The following is a 22,630-nucleotide window of genomic DNA, read 5'->3' on the forward strand; positions in this document are numbered from 1 at the left end:
CCATACACATCTCCATTCTTTCCTTCAAAATCACAGCCTCTTCTTTCATTAATATTTCTTGTGTACATATATATGAATATAAGGTAAATAGGATATGTTTATATTCAAGTTATATGGTTATATGTAATATAACCTGCTCAGTCCCCATGTTACTTGTATGTATGTTTTCAGCGATAACTATTTGGCACTGGACAAATGATTGATGTACTCTTCACTGGAGAAGACTACATGGCTGTCTCCAGCATTCCTCAGCCTATAGCCCTTTGTGTAAGGTTGAGATCTCTTGGGCTTTTCCTCATCCATGTTGGCATATCCATTGGTGTAGCCCTAATTTTTTTGGAGGATTAGATATATCTCCAATCCTCAAAAAGGACAAAGAATTGCTGACTAAGATATCCACAGGGCTATAAGGCAGAGTTTGCATGCAATGATGAGTTGACACTCATTGAGGAACAAGGATGAAACAAACAGAAACCCAATAATATAAGGAGTAACATAGACAATTTGCTGTTTAAATCCTTTACAGATAGCAAAACCTACTGGAGTCTAATTGAGATTTGAGTACTCCAGAAATAATTCCCAATGAAAACGTCAATGAAATGTGAGTAAAGAATTAAGAAAGAATATGTAAGAAAATGTATATTCATCTGGAATTGGGATGGAAAGGAGCATAGCAAGATGCAATGGAGCGTGTTGCATACTTCATTGCCAGAGGAGATAGTGTTTCTTGCTGGGAGGTAGTGAGAGAGTTGGAAGGGCTTCTCTGGTGCCTCCTGGCTATTTTTAGATGTTTCCCGAGGTAAGTTCACAGCCCCGTGGAGCTGCCAAATGTTTCTGGTGCCCTATGGCCCACTGCAGAGGTCTCATTCTGAGTGAAATATATTCCTGATATTTGCATTTATGGCAGTTAATACTCCAGAACGTCCTCACATCAGTATTGTTCAAGCTGCCTGGATGTATAGGAAGTCTGCTTCACAAAATCAATTCTAGCTGTAATTTTTTCTAATATTTATTGCACATTGAGTACTGAGAGAGAACAGTACTGTGTATATTGTGTATTCAACACAGAGAATACATTATATATAGGTAATATTATGACATTGCAGAAGAAACCAACAAATGTACAAATGCATGGTATCCAATTAACTTTAGGGTTTGCATTGACCAAATTAAACACTCATGTTGATATATGTTGCCTGTCAGATTGTTTCTGAACCACTGTGTGTTTTGTTATAGAATGTAAATACATGTTTGTGATAGTGAACATTTATTGAATATTAAGTATGTATACCGTACAAATTTGTTCTCATGCATCTGGCAACTAGACAGTCTTTTCTGCATGAAAATAAGAGTGAAGACATCCTCATACTATTTTAAATTATAATAGCCCTGAATCCAAATACTTCAAGGTGAGGATAGCATTTGGTATCTTCGATTTCTTTTAAGAACAGGAACTGCATATTTTCTGACTCTAGTTAACTATTTGTGATACAATTCTACTCAAGAACAGCACAATATTTTGGCCCATTTTATTCTTCTCCTTGAATACACACATTTGCAGAACAAAATTTTCTTACTATGTGTCAATTAGAGGAAGTTATAAGTATAGGCTTCTTGGTACTCCTGATAAGAAAAACATTTCCTGACAATTTCAGTTTTCCTTTAAAAAAGAAAAAGATTCTATTTTTATTTGTGCACTTGCGTGCATGCATTCTGTGTGTGTGTATGTGTGTGTGTGTGTGTGTGTGTGTGTGTGTGTGTGTGTGTGTGTGTGTGTGTGTGTGCCCCAAGGGGATAATAGAGAGTATCAGGTACCAAAATCAGCTATGAGCTACTTATTGTGGGTGCTGGGAAGCAATTTCTTGTTCTCTGGAGGAACAGGATGCTCTGTTACCTACAGAATCGTTTTATCTAGGCCCTAAAACTTTTCTTAATGTTAAGAAAGCTTAAAAAGTGGAAGTCAACTAAAGCCTTGTGAATCATGTCTAGACATAAACACCTGGAATGCGTAAAAATGACCTTATTCTGAAGAATGGCTATCTGAAGATGTAATTTTGTTAAGGGAAGCAGTACCCACCAATTCATCTTTCATGCAAAGATCAAACCAACCCACTTCTTTGTTTTTATTGACTGGTCTAAAATGCTCCTAATTTTATAGAAACATTTGGGTACGGAGAGTAAGAGTAAGTTCTCATAGTTTAGTTATAATAACTGGTCCAGACTCTCTGTAGTATTATATATACTGAAGTAAATATAACTGAAGAGCTTGTACACATGTGTTTATACTATATATGTGTGTAACGACAATTAAAGAGTCCTTAAATTGAACAAGACAAAGAGGGATACCTTGAAGGGATTGGTGAAGGTAATATGATATAATTCTATTGTAATCTCAAAAAATAAGAAAATTATTAATAAATAAATAATAATAATAAATAGTTTGACAAAAAACATGTAACAATGATAGATCCCTGAACTATAGAGTATGGGGCAGGGGGCGTAGAAGTGAATTCCTCATGCTGCTCTTTCCTTTTCTAGCTGTGATGGCCTTGACTTTGAACCTGCAACTAATGCTGAAGCACATCCTCCCTTAAGTTAGAATGTTAAGTTACTATAGCCATACACTTCTACCTAGTTCCTTGAGATCTTGAATGTCAGAGTGCTTTTCTGAAATTATGACTTTAGCAAATGGTGAACATTCACCGAACTAGTTCCAGAAGCAAAGATGATAGAGTCAGAAGTGCTAGATAAACCTTTCTACCTTGGGTTTGTGCAGTGTCTATAGAATAGCTGCTGGATGTTTGTGCACCCCCACACCAAAATGGGGACAGCATAAATAATGAACTAAAGTTTAAATTTTAGTTTCAACTCTATTTAAGTTTAACTTATTTGTGATTAAAGGTTGCTATAAGTACAGATTTAGACAGTAAACATGCTGCAAGAACAAAACACAGTTTGCTTCTACCTAAATTAAGTAGGATGGGCAATTCTCATTTTTGCAAATCTAGATACATTTTCAAAGAGGCAATTTGCTGACCCTCTTGGCCTCTTACAGAGCTCTGTGATTGCAAACTGTCTTCATTTTGATCTTGGCTAAGCTGAGGACTTTGAAGGGGGTGAGCATGTTAGTCTACCCTGAGTGTAATTTCCAGGATTTTGCCCAAGCCCAGAAGATTGTAAATTGCAGATTCAGGACATTGAGCTCATGGAATTTGATTTATACTGCTGTGTGTTATTTCCTCTGATTTTACTCTAACTGTGATTTGCTTCTTCTGCCTTGGAGTAAGATAGTATGTGACCTGTTTCTGATTATATAGGAGCTTAGTTAGGAGACTTTCCATATTAAAGGAGGTCCTGAAATCTTAAGTGTTGAAGAGTTTTTTAAAGACTATGGAATTTTTAAACATTGGGCCGCGTTTTATATTGTGGTGTTAGCATATGATCGTAAGGAGAAGAAATGAAAAGGATACGGCATAAGGTGATGTGTTTGGGTGCAAACATTGCACATGTGGGATGGTGTAGCTTTTGTCAACTTGACACAAACCTAGACTTACTTTGCAAGAGGTAATGTCCATTGAGGCACCGCTTTATGTGGTTGGCCCGTGGGCACGTGTGTGAAGTATTTTCTTGGTCACTTATTGATATGGGGGAGCCTAGCCCACTCGGAATGGTACCATCACTTGTCAAGTGGGTCTTGGCTCTATAAGAAAGGACACAGAGCAAACCATGGAAAGCAAGCCATTAAGCAGTCTTCTGTATTATCTGTGCTTTAGCTCCTGCCTCTGAGTTCCTGTCCTGAGTGCCTGTCCTGATTTTTCTCAGTGATGGTCAGTGATGTGAAACTGTAAGCCACATAAAGCCCTTCCTTCCACAAGTTGCTTTTGGATCACAGTACTTATTATAACAATAGCAAGCAAACTAGGACAGATACAATGGCAGTTGGCTGTTCGAAATGGCCCTGGTGGTACTGGTGTGTCATTCCAGCTACCCAGAAGGCTGAGACAGGAAGACTGCAAATTTATATTGGGCTACAGAACAATTTCAAGGCCATCCTGAAAGTAGGGTTGGAGATATGGCTCAGTGGGAGAATGCTTGCCAAGTCTGTATGAAGCTCTGGTTTCAATCCATAATGCAGTGAGAAAAAAGGAAGAAGCTATCCTAAAGCTAAATTTACTTACAGCTAAGGTTTTTAATCAATACGCCATGAGCTTACCTGATTTTGGGATCATTTCAGATAATGACTACGTCCTGTGCTCTACAATGCAAAGTTTCTTCACAGAGAATAAGGTACAATCTTTTTAAGGTGTCTTAGTTAGGGTTTCTATTGCTGGGATGAAACATCAGGAACAAAAAGCAAGCTGAGGAGGAAAACATTTATTCAGCTTACATTTCCACCTTGCTGCTCATCACCAAAGTAAGTCAGGACAGAAACTCAAACAGGGCAGGATGCTGGAGGCAGGAGCTGATGCAGAGGCCATGGAGGGACACTGCTTACTGGCTTGTGCCCCATGACTTGCTCAGTTGCTTTTTTTTATAGCACCACCCAAAAGGCCTGGGCCCTCCCCCATTGATCACTAATTGAGAAAATGCCTTCCAGCTGGATCTCATGGAGGTATTTCCTCAATGCAGGCTCCTTCCCCTCTGACGATTCTAGCTTGTGTCAAGTTGATTCAAGACTAGCCAGTATACAGGTTATAGTTTTTAAATTATAGAAAAACACTGCTATTTGGAAAAACTGGGATTCTGTCTTAGCTGTCAGGGGATGTCCTTATGTATCTCTGGTTTCTTCTCTTTTGGTTAAAGTGTACTTCCAGGCTCTTTTGTGGTTGAATAATGCATATGGCCACTCTGGCCAGTGAGTCAGAAAAACCTATTTCAGCTGCTTTAGGCTATGTTTAGGTAAACCACTTAAATGCTGCTATAAGATGCCAAGGGAGCTCTTTTTGCTCACAGCACAAATGTACAATGTTCAATATGGTGTGTACTCCATTCCTTAGCAACCTTGGTGATTGAAATCAGCTGAGATCTCACATGCAATGGACAGACAACAGAACAAAACAACCCTTTCATCCTTTTGGTTAGCAAACTGATATGGGTCTAAATGGAGCTCTAAAGTTTAGTATTGTTGAAAGAACAGAGGGGAGTGTAAAAGAGTAACAAAGCCTGGAGAAGAGATGAGTGACCCAAAGCTGAGGGCAACTGGTGTTTGTCAATGGCGTTCAGGACACTGGATGGAGATCTCCAGAAACCCTGAAAACTCTGTGGATTTAAAAATGTGTAGGACCTGGATGAGCTCCATTCTAAACATAAGACTAGATTTTTATCTGTGTAATGAATGCAAAGTGTGCTGAGTGTCAATGACAGGACACAACCACTTCAGAAGTAACTTTTCCTTTGTTGAAGGGCCAGGCACAGTGGCCAAGACCAGTTGATGACAAGCTGCTGTTTGAGGCACATGACCTAAATTTCCCCCCAGTGGTGTTTGTTGTTTTTTGTTTGTTTGGTGGGGAAGTGGGGAGCAGCACCTCATCTGGCTCAGGCTGGCCTTGACCTCACTGTGTGGCTGAAGTTGACCTTGAAGTACTGGTCCTCCTGCCTTCCTCTTCTGGCATTCTGAAGAGGAACCTGAACAATAGAAAGAAAATAAATGGATATAAGCAAAACAATCACTAAGATACACACTTACTGTCCTGTTTGATATTTGTGTTAACAGCTCCCTCAATGTTGTGATAAATATGGCATCACAACCTGCAGTTCTAAAGGTGTGATATATTCTTGGCAATCAGTTGCTATAAGTAATTCTAGTGATCAATGATCATATTAATGTTATCTTTTATCAAACCAAGCACGGTTGTCCCACTGTACTTAGTATATGCACCAAAGACATACTGGTTTCTACTTTAAAGAAAATGAAGTCATCTAATAAGTTGGGGAACATGATGTAAGGACAGTGATTGTAAATATATTAAGCATCACAAACTTCATAATTGACTGTGTTCTTAATACTCCCCAATGCACCTCTTTGTTATTGGACTGGTAGAAAATTCCAAATTTATGCAGTTTATTTTTAGATTAAAGTTAGCTAAACTTTTAACACAAATTAAAATAGAAGAAAAATTCTGTGTGTTGCTGTCAGATGAATTCTCATTTGGATCATGATCATGAAAAAGATATAATGTTGAGCTGACCAGGCGAAGGTAGCTTTGCCTGTAAACGTCTGTTTCATAGACCTTTTTTATATTTACAGAAAGTGGATCAGAAGATAGATCTACTGTGCTTTCTTTTACTGACACCAGGAAATTATGCCAACCAGGGGAAGTTTCCAGGTGTTTCGGTCCCATATTTCTCACTTGTAAGTAATGCAAAAGGCTGACTCGGGTCATTTTCAGTGATGACTTCTCTCAGATCTTTTCTCTTATTTCCTGACACCACAAGTTTCCCATTTTCCTAATAGTTGAACTCATTAGACAGCTCAGGCAAGAAGAGTACCGATTCACGTGATAAGCTGGTATCAAGTCCATTTAGCTAATCTGCAATTGCCGCTCCCAGCATTCTCTTCCGTGTATGACTAGGGGCCATGGTGAGCCAAAAACAGGTCCACGAACAAGACTGGCAGGTAGAAGTGAAGCATCAGCAGCATCACTTGCTGTCCAGAAGGTTGGTAGAGGATAGAAAGTGCTTTTAGTGCAATTCATGCATTTTTCTCTGCACTCACTGGCTCACTTTTATTTAGGGCCTGTGGCAACTCTAGTCTTGGTTTCCCAGGTTTCCTTGTGTTGGGGTGAGTTTAACAGCCTGATAAAGAGGGATGTGGCTAAGTTATTTGTCCCCCATTGAACAAGTTGGCACCTCTGACCCAATGTGAATATTATGAAGTTTTCACCCATCCTCTGGGAGGCTCATGGTTTTCCCTGAAGGGTTCATTCTTAGCTATATCCTCCTACTGCAAAGCCTCTTTCAGTCCCAATCAACAGACCCAAACTCAATGTTTCAACTGCAAAGTCATAGCCCACACTATATTTTAAAAAACCCCAATCACTTAAGATTAAATATCGACTATAGATCACGTATTATATAAGTCTCTGAGATCTTATGTTCCTTTGATCTAGCCCTGATTATTCTGGGTTAATGAATCAACCAAGGGAAGATAATTAAATGGAGAAAAATGCAATATATCAGAGTTCTTCTAAAAAAAAAAACAAAGGAAAGAAATGTAATTGAGGAGCAATTGTTAAGCCATTTGGCAGAATATTTAACTGAAAAACAGGTGATAATTTGTACTTCCTTTAGTGAAGAGGGATCTTGTCCAGCTCATTTCAGGACATTTGCCTTTCCTTTGGATGCATGCATGCTCGTAGGTCTTGCTCAAACTATGGCACCAGCCAAGGACAAAACATGCAGTAAACTTCGAACCCCTACCCAGATCTACCCAATGGACAGGACATTCTCCACAGTTGAGTGGAGAGTGGAGTCTGACTTTCACACATACTCTGGTGCCTCATATTTGACCATGTCCCATGGATGGGGAGGCCTGGTGGCACTCAGAGGAAGGATATCAGGTTACCAAGAAGAGACTTGATACCCTATGAGCATATACAGGGGGAAGAGGTCCCCCTCAGTCACAGTCACAGGGGAAGGGAGTAAGGGGAAAATGGGGGTGGGGGGAGAGAGGAATGAGAGGATACAAGGGATGGGATAACAATTGAGATGTAATATGAATAAATCAATAAAATATATTAAAAAATAAATAAAAATAAAAATTGCCTTAAAAAAAAAAAGAACTTTGGTTGGTACCATGGCACCCTTTCTTTCTGCATAGTGTAGAATTTCCAAACATATGTTTAAACCTATTTTAGAAACACTGGCTTGAAGGGCTGCCAAATTATTATGTTGCCTGAGGCAATTTCACGCCTTGATGTGGTTGTCAGTGTCACATGCTTCTTCTCTTCCACCAACACCCTAAGCTTCATGAGGACTTTGCAAAACATCACCTCTGTAGCCCCAAGATTGAGAGATTTCACTGGTGTGAGAACATCAGAAGCAGCAGTCAGCCCTGCTGGGCAGTAGAGCACTCCAAAGCAGTTTTGTTCCTTTGGTTTCCAAGCCTGTAGATTCCGATGTCTTTGGAATCTCCCGTATAAGCAATTTTCAGCTTTTTAGCTTACGAAACCTCAAAATGTTCAAACGCTCAGAAGATAAACGAGGGACTGTGAGGCACCCAGTACCCTTAATTGCATGGTGTTGCCTAATTCAATTTGTTCTTTTGTTCTGTCACAGACAAGAGTATAAAAGGAATCTCCAAAGATTGTGCGGGAAGAAAATTCATGAATTTAACCTTAACCGCTTACGTTAAAAACAAAGAGAATGGTGGTGGATCGTGATAGAATTTGATTTTGTGTATCTGCGATAGCTATAAGGGCCTATTCACCCTCATCGATGAATAGCAATTAAAGATGCACAGGATATCTTCGCAACAGTTTATAAACAATTCTTATGTACAGGGATTGTGTTTTTCCTCTTAAAACCCTACTTTCTCTTTCTTCACTTTTCTATGGTTTCCTTTGTTAATGGGTTAAGTCAAACTGTAAGCCACTTTGGCAGCTTGCCCATCAACTCTGAATGGCAATGTTGGATGAACTGAACAGTATGCTGGCATCATTAGGCATGCTTTGTAATTATAGTAAAGCTATTTCACTCACTGCAGTTGGCACATTTTTGTATCTTCTTTGAACGTTGTCTCACATGATGATTAACTGTTTGTGTGTCTACTTAGGTGGCCTACAGTCTCCTATTGTTTCGTCACATAGTTACCTACATCAGGTTTTGTGAACTTCACCTACTTGGCAATCTCCTTGCACCCAAGATAACATAGGTCTGTAAAATAGGCATACAGACTGAACACTAAGGGTGATACGTTATAAGGAAATTTACTTTGAAACAACTTTTTGTAAACACATGACTCTATTAAAGAAAGCAAATTGTATGCTAATGAGACAGATATGGTTGTTTATATTCTTATATAAAAATTAGATCCTGATAGACACTGTAGCATATAGAAAACGTTTCATTTTTTCCAGAGTTTACTTTATTTCATACCTGTCAATGCTGAGCACTCTATTTCATGAAAATGCATAGTGCAAAATGGCTGGAGTACATGCAGGGCAATAACACAAATTGTTGCCAATTGTATCCTAATCCCAAGCCAGCATTTATTTAATGTCTTCTTCCTTCATGAAACTCAAGTCAACAACTCCAAGAACAACCGTAGAAATCAAGCTTCTAACATCTATATCAGCAACACTAACCTGGTACTTGTAATTTAACAAATAATGGCAGGAAAAATGTCTCATTAAGAAAAAAAACTAAACCAATATGTTTCTGTTACAGCAGAAACAGTACAAGCACTGCACTTTATAACATAAAAATAGTCTCAAATCTGAGAAAATTCGGGTGTTTGTTGGTGTTCTAGGGTGTGCTGCTGGTGTTTGTATTATTATTTTTTTTGAATCACAGCTTCAGTGAAGCTGTGGGCTGCTATAAACACCTCAGACTCATTGAATATTGCTGTTGAGTAAGTATTTCATCACTGTGTAGTCAGAAGCCTTTTATTATTGCCACATTTCGAAGCCCCCACATTCAGTTTGCCATCTCCTATGGGGGTTGTGAGCCATGATTTAAGCAGTTAGGACCTAGATGCTGTTGTGAAGGTATTTTTAATGCTTCGATGTTTCAAGATGAAAAGATTTCTGATTGCACAAAAATCTGAATATATTTAACACCGAACTATGTCTTACGTCAGTTAGACGGTAAATTATTATTATGTATATTTTCTACCACAATAGAAAAACATCAATTGAAAAGGATGACTAACACTTAAGTCAGTAGACTTTGAGAGAATCAAATTACCCTCATAATTTAGATGGACTTGAACCGTTAAAGACCTTAAGAAGAAAGAGTAAAGACCTTAAGAACAAAGAGTCCGAGGCCTCTCTAAGGCAAACTAATTCTGTCTCCAGACTGCCTTAGCCCTCACACTGCAAGTCAGCGTTACCAGATTTTCCAAGGCTGCTGTTCTGACTTATAGATTTTAGATTTTACAGACCCCACAATTTGTGAATCAATTACTAAAAATAATTCTACCTGTGCCAATCTCTGCCTATGTCTGTGTGTTTCTATCCTCTGTCATTGATCCATCACTTGTGCATCTTGTATGGGTCACTTTAAAGTACTTAATATCAGAAAAAAAAATGGGTGAGAACGTGACCTTTAGACTCAGAAGACTCTGTGGGCTGGATCTTAGCTTTGGAATGCTCTATTTTTTATAACTTTGGGGATGTTTAAAAGTCTCTCTAATCCTCCCTTTTAGTAGCTACGTAATAGGAGGAAAACAAATAATATTTATTAGGCTTTTACTGAATGGCAGACACTGTTTCATGTTTTGCAGGTATTCAAAAATACCTGTGGCACTGGTCTTAGGCAGGGGGTGACTGACCACCTTCGCATCTTAAGGCACCCTGTCTTCGGTAAGGAGCTGGTAGGGTCACTGTGTGCATATGTGCATGTGTACAAAGAGCTACCTCAGGCTCTGCAGGGGGAAAACCACACACACTGGCCAGCATTCTTCAACCACCTCCAGCAGTTTGCAGCTTGATCCTGTTTCTTGGTTTATCCCACAACCAAACTCTCATGTTTACTCAAAGGTTGTCCTGGCCTCCTAATCAGGTCTTACCAGCAGTGGTGCAAACCTAGCGGAGAAGATGTTGCTCCCATTTCTCTGAAGCGGAATCAGACATCAGAATTAGCTCCAGCTGGTCAAACAACCCATTCAGAGCAGTTGTCCGAGGCCATCAGAAGACACAGGTATTTACATTATGATTCATAACAGGAGCAAAAATTACAGTTATGAAGTAGCCATGGAAGTAATTTTATGGTTGGGGGGTCACCACAGCACGAGGAACTGTGTTAAAGGGTTTCAGCATCAGGAAGGTTAAGAACCACTGCTTTACACTAACCAAGCTCCATTTTTTCTCTCTAATAGGAAATTTTTCTGACAAAGCATGCTGACAAACACAAAGCAATCCCCATAGCTCTTTGTAGACTTCCTCAATGGAAAGGGAAATATTTTAGACAACTGAACCCATTTATTAGTATGGTAGCAGAACTTGTTTTCCTTATTCTCAATGAGATTAAAACTGTTTGGGCCTCCCACACGAGGGGGGGTCAGGACTCAGTGGTGCTGTTTTTTCTGTGACTAGCCCAATGCCCAAGAGACAACAAAGGCAAACTTACAAACATATTCACAGGTGGAAATCAAGCATCATATTATCGTCATCTGGGTACCAGTGTGTTTTCTGTGTTCTTTTGGATCAATTGCCTAGTGTTTACTATTTAAAATTTTCCATTTTGTTTTCAAATTTTCATATATATATATGAAAATTTTCATATTTTTTAATTTTAAATTTTCATATATATACATGTGGTATTGAATATATCTATGTGATATATATATATATTTCTTTAAGAAATGAATAATAAATAACCATCTATTTCCCAATTCCTCTTGGACATAAACTCTCTGAGAAGTAACTTACAAGGGCACTCACTTACACTCATGCTTACTGTCCTTGATCTACATAAACTCGTCAGGATGCTCTGGAAAGATGGAGGTGATTTATTAGAGTTGCCCGCTGACAAGCAGAGTCTGAGCATTTGTACCCCACTGGTAGTTCTTCTCCAAGCCCTCCATGATTATGGAACCCTCGTTCCTAGCCTCAGATTCCGAAGATGTGGTTAATTTCTACTCCAGAGCTCCCCCTACAGGCCGTTTTCTTGAAGCCTTGCTTAGTGTCTCACTTTGCCTTTCTGGCCTTCTTCATACTCCTTTCCAAATGTTCTTCCTCAACCACTATTCTTAACTGGCTGGTTTCATATAAATCCTTTCTGAGGATCTAACACTGCATAGGCCAACCATTCAGTTGTTGGTAGCCAAGCTCAGAATGTTATGGGCTATCCAATGAAAGAGGAGTACTAAACAAAGCTTTTTATTTTTTTTTTAACATCAAGATTTTTTTTTATTTAGTTATTCATTTTACATCTCAACTGTAGCCCCCCCTCCCTCCTCTCCTTTTCAGGTCCCTCACCTCTGTCTCTCCCTTGTTCCCCCTGCAACCCGCCCCAGCATTTTGAGTTCCGTCAGGACTGTGTACTTCCTTTTTCACAGCGTCCTGGCAAGGCAGCGACATGAGGGATACACTCAAAAGATGCTCCACCATACAGCAAGGACACTTGTTCAACTGTGCTCATTGCAACTTTACTCATAACAGCCAGAAACTGGAACCAGCCTAGATGCCCCTCAACTGACTGAAGAACGGATAGAGAAAATGTGGCTCATTTACACAATGGAATACTACTCAGCTATCAAAACTAGGAAAATTTCAGGCAAATGAGTGGAACTAGAAAAGATCATCCTGGGTGAGTTAGCCCAGACCAAGAAAGACACACAGGGTGTGTACTCACTTATAAGCAGATATTAGCTGTATAGCACAAGAGAACCATACTACAATTCACAGACCCAAAGAAGCTAAGAGTCAAGGCAGATCCAAGGGAGGATGCTCAAATCCTAATCAAAAGGGGAAACAGATTATAGCCAGAAACTGGAAGCACCCAGATGTCCTTCAACCTTTTTAAAAATATAGGAGTCTTTTTAAAAGATAATTTTATTGTCATTATTTTTTTTTATTTTATGTACACTGGTGTTTTGCTTACATGTATGTCTGTGTGGGGGTGTCAGAAGCCATGGAAACAGAGTGGTACACAGTTGTGAGCCACCAGGTGGTTGCTGGGAATTGAGCCTAGGTCCTTTGGAAGAGAAGCCAGTGCTCTTAACCCCTGAGCCATCTCTCCAGTCCCCATTTCTTTAATATGAACAAACTGTGATCAAGAGAAAATGTACTGTGATTCTTAGTGTGTAAGCAGATAAACTTACTCACCATCTACTAAAATATTTATTATGTACCAGGCTTGATGTAGCCATGGATAACATGATGTTGAAGGTCTCTCTTCTCCTGGTTTTTGCCTTCTCATGGCAGAATGAAAAAAAAAGAGTTAAAAAAAAATAAGTACCAAGTTAATTTCTGATACGTCTGCTATGAGGCAAGTCCAATGGTAGTTTTGTAGGGTTTTGTTGTTGTTGTTTGGTTGGTTGGTTGGTTGGTTTTGGTAGTTGAAAAAGGAGGCTGATTTCAACAGAATAGCAAGGAAGATGCACCAAGATGAGGTGACGTTATTTTCTCTGAGAACTGAATGGGAGGAAATAGCTTGGCGGCAGAAATCTGGTACCCAGGAGATAAATAAGACCTAAAGACTCCTGAATGGGAGCAGAATTCTAGGGCACTAGTTATCAGTGTTGGTGAATAAGGGCTGAGCAGCTGGAAGACACTGAAAGCAATAAACAAAGATACATAAGTAAATGACGTCAGGTCATAGAAAGGCTTGTAAACCATGCCTCGAGGTTTGGTTTTATTCTCCAGGTCATTAGTAGAGATCTCAACTTAGAAAGGCTACTCCATTTACAATTCTGAGAATTAAAAGCTCGGATAAAAGAATGGATCCAGGGACCACTTAGCTGGCCATTGCCACTGTTCACAAGGAGTGATGGACGGCACATGGGCTAAGGAGGTGTCTGTAGATGCAGACAGGGCATAGATTTCATTTTTGAGGCAGGGTTGCCAAGTGCTTGGGTGTGTAGGAGGAACTGGGTCTCTAGGACTGGACTAGCTAAACAGATGTGTGGCCCTTTATTAAGATGGCAAAGGTTGTGGGTATATGTTGGGGATGGGAGAAATGATGTCATTTGTTTCATAAGTTTGATCTCATAAAATGTGAAGCATACTTTTGATTTTTCTAAGATCATAAGATCTTAGTTCCCGTGTCCTTTAATGCAGAAACCTTGGGTGATTCTTCATGGAACTGGAACTCTGGGTTGGATTCGCTGCTTCTAGTATGGGTAAGGCTCTTTCGAGAAGTTTGGCTTCATCTTACCATAGTGTGTGTGTGTGTGTGTGTGTGTGTGTGTGTGTGTGTGTGTCGGGGGAACACTCCTCTCTGTCGCACGCTATTCAGAAGAATAAAAGCTCTCATTCTTAGACTTAGAAATGAGTGGAAGCATCAAGTAGAGTCATTGGGAGCTTGGCTGCCAACTGCGAGGACCCACAAAGCCTAGATATACACGTTGGAAGAAAAGGAGTCACGAAGGGGCACGTGCTTGGCTCTGATATCAAGAGTATACTAGATGCAAGAGTGATGCTTACTTCTTACCATTAAGCATGGAGGAGTGCCTTGTACAATAAGAAAAAAAAATCTCTCATCTTCTAAATTCCAGTGCTTAATGTTTTATCATTTGAGTTCTAAGAAACACAGTCTTTTCTCTTAAGGAAAACAGATTTAGAATGATGGTTGACAAAGAAGGATGCCAAGTGTTTCAGCTCTTGGCGGTCTTCACAGCGCAGGAGCTCATGGCATTGGTATTACATGTCGGCTTATGATGACAGGTTTTGTTGAGGGAACTTGGTAGTGGTGAAAATAGGTTAGTAGTCAACAACCCTGTCTCTTCACTGGCTTTAGAGTTTGAAAACCCGCCACAAACCAAAACCTAACTATTAACCCTCTGTACCTTTTCCACAAAAAAAAGCGTGGGGCTTTTAGTGCTGAATATGGACAAAGCTTATGACCAAACCCGGTCTTTATTTCTCTTTTTTAAAAAAGCTTAAGTTTTGTATTAGTGGGCCACAAAGTGTATGGTAGCCCATCCTGTAATGCCAGGGCCCTGCCAGCAGATGGCAGTCACACCACACTGCGTTTTGGCAGTAGGCTCTTTCACCAGGAGATTGGCTTTGCCTTGGCACTAGGGCTGATTTACATGGAGATCAATTCCAGGAGGCCACTATAGAAGCCTATGAGTTTGGCCTTGAAGCTGAAGATATTCTTAACTGGAAAAGGCAGCAAAGCTGGCTTAAAACGAAACACAACAAAACGCCTCCTTAAATAAATCTGTCAAAATGAGCTATGAGGTGAACAGCTCAAGGTCTAGGGCCTATGCTGAGCGTTGATTCATGGATCAATATAATCATAGTTAAGGAGCTGGCAAGCAAACCTGACGGTCGAAAGAGCAAGGCTGGAAACAACTGACAAAGTATTTTATTTTCAGGAGATTAACTGAGGCTGGTAGTGCCTGGGTGGGGTTTTTGGAAACAGAAGAAACTAAAAGTGAAATTACAAGTCAGGAGAGGTTTTTTGTTGTTGTTGTTGTTGTTATATATATATAATTTTTTTTTTTACTATCTTCTTCAGAACAATATTTCCAAAGGGATTCTATGGGACAAGAGTTCAACTCCCACCACACAGTCGAACCTGCATTTTAGCTTCTACTTCACCTTGTCGTCATGTGTCCCCACCTCACCCCCCAACCCCGCGACAACTTCGACCCAGAGCCCACCCCCAGCCAAGTCTCCCCACCACAGCTCATCTTGCTGGGCCACTCTCCCAACCCAACTACGTACGTTTCTGATTTTCTTTTCCTTGAAGACATGTTGGCTTAGGGTCTAAGTCAGCGTTTCTCAGCATGTGGGTCCCGACCCCTTTGAAGGCCATAGGACCCTTTTACACGGGTCGGGTCACCTAAGTCCATAGGAAAACACAGATATGTACATTACGACTCACAACAGTAGCGAAGTTACAGTTATGAAGAAACGAAGTGGTGGCTAGGGGCGGGGGGGGGGGGGCAGGGTCACCACTATACTAGGAACTGTAGCAAAGGGTCAGAGCGTTAGGAAGGTTGAGAAACGCTGGAAGGAAATCAAGATGGCAGCTCTTGTTTCTCGGTCTGAAGTGTGTTCTCCGTATCTGAGCAGGGAGGGAAGTTTTATCTCTACTGTGTCTGGGTTAGGCTTTTGAGACCAGCAGCTGTGTGGGAACAGGGCTTGGTTTATGGGAAACAGCCGACATCCCTTGTTAGATGTTATATGTGCCATAAAAACAGGATTTAGGAAAATGTTATTTTTCTCAGGGAAATACTGAAGCTAGGATTGTTGGGGAATGACACAGTGACAGAATTTTGATAAAACTATTGATTAAATCATAAAAGCATAAATAAAAGTGTTAGCAGCCTCCTTGAGCCGTATGCTCGCCCTGAGCTTGTGAAGGGTGCAAGACTTACTTCAGGGAGCTTGTGGTAGATGCTCTTCCAGCCGAACTGAGAAAAGGTGGAATATATCGGTCCTCACTGACCTGGACAGCAAGCGGGTGCTAACATCCACAGCGAATTAAAGATCCTAATGAAAATGAATGAAAGTTAATCAGCCTTTAAATTGTTACTATGCCCAGAAATTCATGTATTAACAACGAGAAAACTACTTTTCTGTTCTAAAACTATTAAATAAAAAAACAAAACAAAACCCTATTTCTCTGTGCTTTTGCTGCGATTTCACCTGAGTTTCAAGAAAACGGAGGGAGCTTCATGTTGGCACGCGTAGCCATTATTCTGTGAAGAGAGGGTTCTTCGTGGGTATTAACCGAGGAAACTCCCAAACGCAGAGCGATTGCTTCGCTGCAAGAGGACGTTGTTTCTGGCTTAGAATCCCTCAAGCTCACTCAGTTCAATGCATAGCTCCCACTCCCAGGTTGCCGTGTAGCTCTGCGTTCAGGCAAGAAAGCTCTACGTGAGTTCTGTTTTCTGCATTACAATTATTTGATCATGTTTTGTTTTTGTTTTGGTTTTGGTATACGGGTACAGCCAAGGGAAAGCAGGAGGAAAACCACTTGCAAACCCCCAGGAGTGAGTTCATGATACAGCAGAAAAACACTTAAACTTGTAATAAACAAACAACTAAAGATTGCCGCCTGAGCACAGCGGCGAAGCTTACTAACCGTGTAAGGTGAAAGGCGCCGGACAGCTACACAGAAAAGGAAAATACCTAGAGAAATAACCAAGATGCCGGGTTTATGCTGTGAGGAGTGAGAGCAGGGTGCTTGAGCACACTGGCCAGCTTCTCCCAGATCTTCACAGTGGTTTGCAAGCACAAGCTAATGCTATAGGAACGTATGGTGGGGTTTCTGGTACAAGTGTTGTCAAGGAACTATTTTACTCTGGAAATATTTGGAAGCGACTAGAATTAATACCCATGAAATAAAATAAAATAAAATAGAAATGAAGAGGTAAAAACCCATATGGTTTTTTTTAGAATCTATTGCAAAATGTACTTTTAATAAAATTGTACCAGTTTTGGACTTCAGTTTGCATTTTCCCCCACAGTTTGTACACATCTTGTTTACTATAAAAGATATTTTGTGACATCAGAGTCGAAAAATTTTTTTCTTCAGCAAAATACCACAGAACAGATGGACAAAATAAAATCCTATGTTGTTTGCTGAACATAAATTTGTGAAGAAAATTAATTTTGACAAAATATTCGGAATGTGTATAAAGTTGAAGTCAAAATGGAAACTACACCTTTATTTATTATTATAATAGATCAGTGTGTGGGTATGTTTTCTCTCCCTCTAAAAACTACATTAATGTAATATAGCAATTAACTAATTACGTCTCCTTATATTTATAGTTATTTCATTTTTAAGTAAAACAAGGCGCTGTTTATAAAAATTACCTAAAAAAGAGTTGAGGAGATGGCCAATTGATAAAGTTCTTGCTGTGCAACCATAAAAAATAGGGTAGAGTTTCCAGCAGCCATATAGAACCCTGGCACAGCACTGTGAACCTGCAATCTCAGTGCTGGGGATGTGGAGACAGGAGGATCCCTGGGTTTGATGACCGCTAGTCAAACCTGTAAATTAGGTCCAGGTTCAGTAAAAAGGCTGTATCAAAAAATGAGATGTAGAAATGAGGGAGGAAGATGCCTGGTACTGACTTCAGGCATCCACATACACCGGTGCACACAGGTGCACAGCACACACACACACACACACACACACACACACACACACACACACACTAAAATAAATAAATACATGTAAAACCTAAACAAAAGCTCTATAAAATGATTAGGTCTACTTTAAATAATTACTGAATTTTCTTTTCTTGTCATAGAAGTAATTGAATAATTTTCTCAGGTTGAGAAAGTATTATTAAAACAGTACTCCAGTGACTCATGACGTGGTTTAGAAGTTAAGAGCAATGGTTGCTTCTCTGGGGGACTTGGGTTTGATGCCCAGCACTCACATGGTGGCCCCAGTGACCGGGAATCTATCTGATGCCCTCTTCTGGCCTCCAAGGGCACCAGTCTTCCATGTGGTACACAGGCACACATGCAGGCAAAACGCTCTGTCATACATGTAAACTAAAATAAAAACTAAAGGCAATTTAAAAAGTGTCTTTTCATCTATCAATCAGGGCAGGTAGATGATGCTGTTCCTTTGGCACATTTACTGACCACGGTGGGTTAGTGACACCATGTCAAGTACGGACATTCCTGATTGGAAGTCAAGTGATTCAGCAATTAGAAACTCTGAGACTTACTGCCTTGACCCCACATCATGTCACTGGTTCAAAGTTGCCCCAATACATCCAGCTCCACATAGAAGACAGAAAGTGGAGCATGTAAGAAGGCATGGCAGTTGCATGGGTAGGATTGGACAAATCCAACCTACAGTACTAACTGCAAAGAAGACCTGGAAATCCGGTCTTGAAAGTGAGGTGAGGAAGGGACAATTTGGGGACTCTTTGCCCAGCTGTGTCCTTGTCGCGTCAGTGGTAGTCAGGCTACTTTCTCAAAACTCCCTGCTATTGTGGTAGCCTTTAAGCATCGTCTCCGTATCTTGTTCTGTCTCCAAATGTCCCGCTGCTGTGGCGGGAGTAAGAATGGACAGAAGAAACAATTAACTAGTTTTCGCATGAAGTCCAACATTTCCTTTCTTCCTCTCTGCTGTTCCCAGGACCACTGAATACCTTTGTGCAATACCTAGGCTCTGATTACCAGAAGCAAAAAGGCACTACACAAGCGAAGTCAGACCATGCCAGTGTTTCGAACTCAGAGTGCTGTTCAGAGAGATCAAAGCTTAAGCTGTAGCGTGAACGCCTGCTACACCTGCTAATAATCTCTAGGTTCAGCTTAACTCCTCTTTAAGCTTCTACTTATCTTACACACTCATATACCCACGTGCTTTTCACATCATTCTTGATACGAACTTCCTCTTTTAATATTCCCTGCTAGGAATAATGAAATCTTCTATACTCACCAGAAGGAAGGACCCCTCACGCTACAAAAATTACAGAGAAACAAATGCATTGAAAACAGAGAAAGAGACACGTGTTCTGTATCTACAGATAAATGTAAAAATTTTTCCTGATTATTTATCCTACCCCAAGGTAGGCTCAGCTCCTACCAAAGGCAATCAAGTCAAATTGGTGCAAGGCCGTCTCCAAGATGCTCCACATTAGATAACAAGCCTGGGCATTTATGTCCTGTCAAGATTCTCCTCCTTGGAAGGCATCCAATGGGAACAGCAGCATTCCAGCATAGTTGCTGGTTTGGTTTATCTTCAGTGACTGAAAGAGGCCAATCTAGACTCTATATTATGCATAGAGGATGGAAACCTGTCTTTTTTTTTTTTTATAGGGCAAAATGACTACATTAGCTGTTGCTTCTCTAGAACTTTCTCACTAAGGCAGAACCAACTACCCTGTGGCCTGCTCTATCTAATTCATTGCTCATTTTCATGGTGCTACTTTCTGATGAGGTCACCAATATTAAGAGGTTTATAACCCAGCCTACTGCAGGGGAGACATAGGATTACATTTTTAATAATGTTGGCTCCAGCCAAAATAGACCTATCTTAATACACTGCCATGATTCCAAAAGTGTAAACCTTGCTCCCTAAGAAATGTAGACACACCACAGTTATTTCAGAATCCAAGTTGCTATTTACTTGTAATTATGCTCAGCTGTAATGAAAGTAAGTCTGAAAATGGTAATTTATTTATGATAAGTACTTTTCATCCCTTGCATGGTGGCTATCAATTGCCCACATGTCTGAGAACAAAGCAGGGGTCAAAAAACCTTGTGTGGACACAATTCCTACATATTCCTATGTCAAACCCCACCTTTCCTTTATTCTATAGCAGAATATAGTCATTTCAAACTGCTAAACTCCACTTTCGTTCCTAGAATAAACCCAATATTGAAATGCTGTTCATCATAGACCATACACCTTCCATATCACTTTAATAAGTAACATTGGCCAATTTAATTTTTTATAATGTTCATTTTTGCCTCATCACAAAAATGATGAGTAAAGTACACTGATGAGTGTAAGGCCAATCTCCTCTCCTGTAAAGTTCTCATGTAAGATGAGTACAATGTCTTACTTAAGCTTTTTCTGTAATGTTCCATGATGCTGTCTGGATGCTGTCATTTTGTTATAGACTTGAGATATTTTTAGTTTGACCAGAGCATATTTTTAATCATGGTTTCAACATCTTTAACAAAAATAAAATTATTTTGATATAAATGTAATGTCTGAAACATTAAAATTGTTTCAACTAATTATAATTTAAATGTGCTTTATTTTATATATTATTTATAGTCCATTCTTTATGTCTTGGATGTCTGAGGGAGTGACAACTGTCCTTTTATATCAAAACTTTAGTTACTTGTAAGTTTTATCAATTTTTTTCTTGAATAATTTCTATAACTGGATTAGAAATTTAATCAACCTTTTCAAAGAACTAAATTTAGGATTTTTATTGTCTTTACAAGGGTGTTTGCCATTCTGATTCTATTTACCTTTAATTTTTTAAATTTAGAATTCAATTTGTTCTTCTAACTTCTTGAAACATATGGATTGATGTCTTACTCTCAGTTTCCTAAACATACATTTTACCAGTTTGCAGAGAGCTGTGAAACTTGGGTGAGATGATTAATTCATGATAGTGTCTTTTACAATTGAGATTCATGTTCTCATGAGAGAGGCCTCAGAAGAGACCCAGCCTCACCAGGATGGGAGGCAAAAATGACTCCTGAAAGTTGTCCTCTGCCCCCCTCCAACTCCTGCTTTTGCACACATGTTCCTCCAATAAGTAAATAAAGAATACATAGACATTTGAAAAAAAGAAGTCCCAGAGAGACCTTGCTTTTTCTTCCATAGACAGAGAATAGAGCAAGACGGTATCATCAATGAATATGAGCCCTCTTCAGATGCTAACTTACTTAGCATCTGCTGGTTACTTAACTTGAACCTTGCGATTTCCAAGACTGTGAGAAAGAAATATTTGCTGTCCTGAACCAGCCAGATGACAAACTAAAGTAGGCAAGCAGTAATAAGAGAAGTAAAAGGGCACATGGTTGGTGGTAGAATATTCAGGAAGAAGGGCAAAAATATGGGTTCACACGGTCTGACAGTGTTGAGCCCTCACACAGAAGATGCTTCTTTAGGTGAAGGAACCTTCTAATACTGTCATATTTCAAAGTTGTGATTTTATTTAAGACATTCTCTAGATTTTTGCACATCATATTAACAGCGTAAGACACAGCACATAAAATAAATCCCTAGAACGTAGACAATAGCACTTTGAATTCTCCAGTGTTGTGGCTTGAGTAGGACCTGCCCAGAGCCTGCTTGTTCTGACTGCTTGTTTATCATCTGTTGTCACTGTTGTCAGAAGAGTGGAAACCTTAGGAGGGGGAAGAAGTAGGAGAGTGGCTTCAAGCTCTTGATGGTATTTTGACCATGACTCTTTTGACTGCCCCTTTCTGCTTCCTTGTCTACTACATTTAGCTACCATCATGATGTTTTCCCCCAAGTAATGGGGCCAGACAAACATGGACCTAAACCTTTGAAACTATAAGCCAACTTGAATTCTTCCTCCTTTAAATCACTAATGTCAAGGAGCTCATCACAATGATGGGAACGTCACTGGCCAAGTTCCGCTGGTGATCCTCAGGCCAAGGATTCTACTAAGATCTTTGAGAACAGCACCTAGCCTTTTAGGAACAGTGCCCTTGAATTTGTAGATTAGCACCTTTGTTTATGTCATGGATTTAAGACCACTCAAATTCCTCGTCTGTCTATTTGTCTTTTTTTTTTTCTTTTTGGTTGTTGTTGCTGTTTATCTGATTTAATGGGGGTAGATGGCGGCCAAGGATTTGCTTTGTGTTTTTATCAACTTTGTAAAATAGCTCAGAAGTAAAACCCATGTTTTCATTTCATTTGAAAAGGATAGAGTATCTTTCCTGTCTTAAGAGAAGTAATTGAATTTAACTCCCAGCAATCAGATCCCAGATTGATAAATTTCTGCATTGAAAGAGAAAAAAAATTTTGTCTGAGACCACAACTTCAGGTTTTTGCCCATGAATAAGTTATTCTATGTTTATCTGAAATACAGTATTTTTTTCATACAAAGTTAAGAATGACTAGATCTATTGTTTTTGAATGGGTACAATAACAATCAGAGTTTCAGATATCAAGAGTATTTGAACCTAGTGACTATTAAAGAATGAATTGAGATTTATAAGAGAACTATGTTCTGAAGGGCTCGTTTCTGCTTCTCTTCTGGCCCAGTGGGAAGGAACACACATTTTATTTTCTTTGTGCTACCCTAGACATGCCCTACATGTGAAAA

At 39.7% G+C, this 22,630-nt stretch overlaps 1 long non-coding RNA gene across 2 annotated transcripts; it reads left to right on the forward strand.

Annotated features, from left to right (window-relative positions):
- The first annotated feature begins 524 nt into the window (after positions 1-524).
- On the forward strand, positions 525-15,797 carry LOC311578166. 2 transcript variants are annotated; one of them, XR_014772779.1, is made up of 5 exons: positions 525-601; positions 6,248-6,352; positions 10,701-10,860; positions 13,944-14,005; positions 15,349-15,797. It is a non-coding gene; the product is annotated as an uncharacterized lncRNA (long non-coding RNA). The 2 variants fall into 2 exon arrangements; XR_014772780.1 differs by having other exon boundaries at positions 10,723-10,860.
- The last annotated feature ends 6,833 nt before the right edge of the window (positions 15,798-22,630 follow it).

The sequence above is a fragment of the Acomys minous genome (genome assembly GCF_964271855.1).
Source record: "Acomys minous genome assembly, chromosome: 12".
Classification (NCBI taxonomy): domain Eukaryota; kingdom Metazoa; phylum Chordata; class Mammalia; order Rodentia; family Muridae; genus Acomys; species Acomys minous.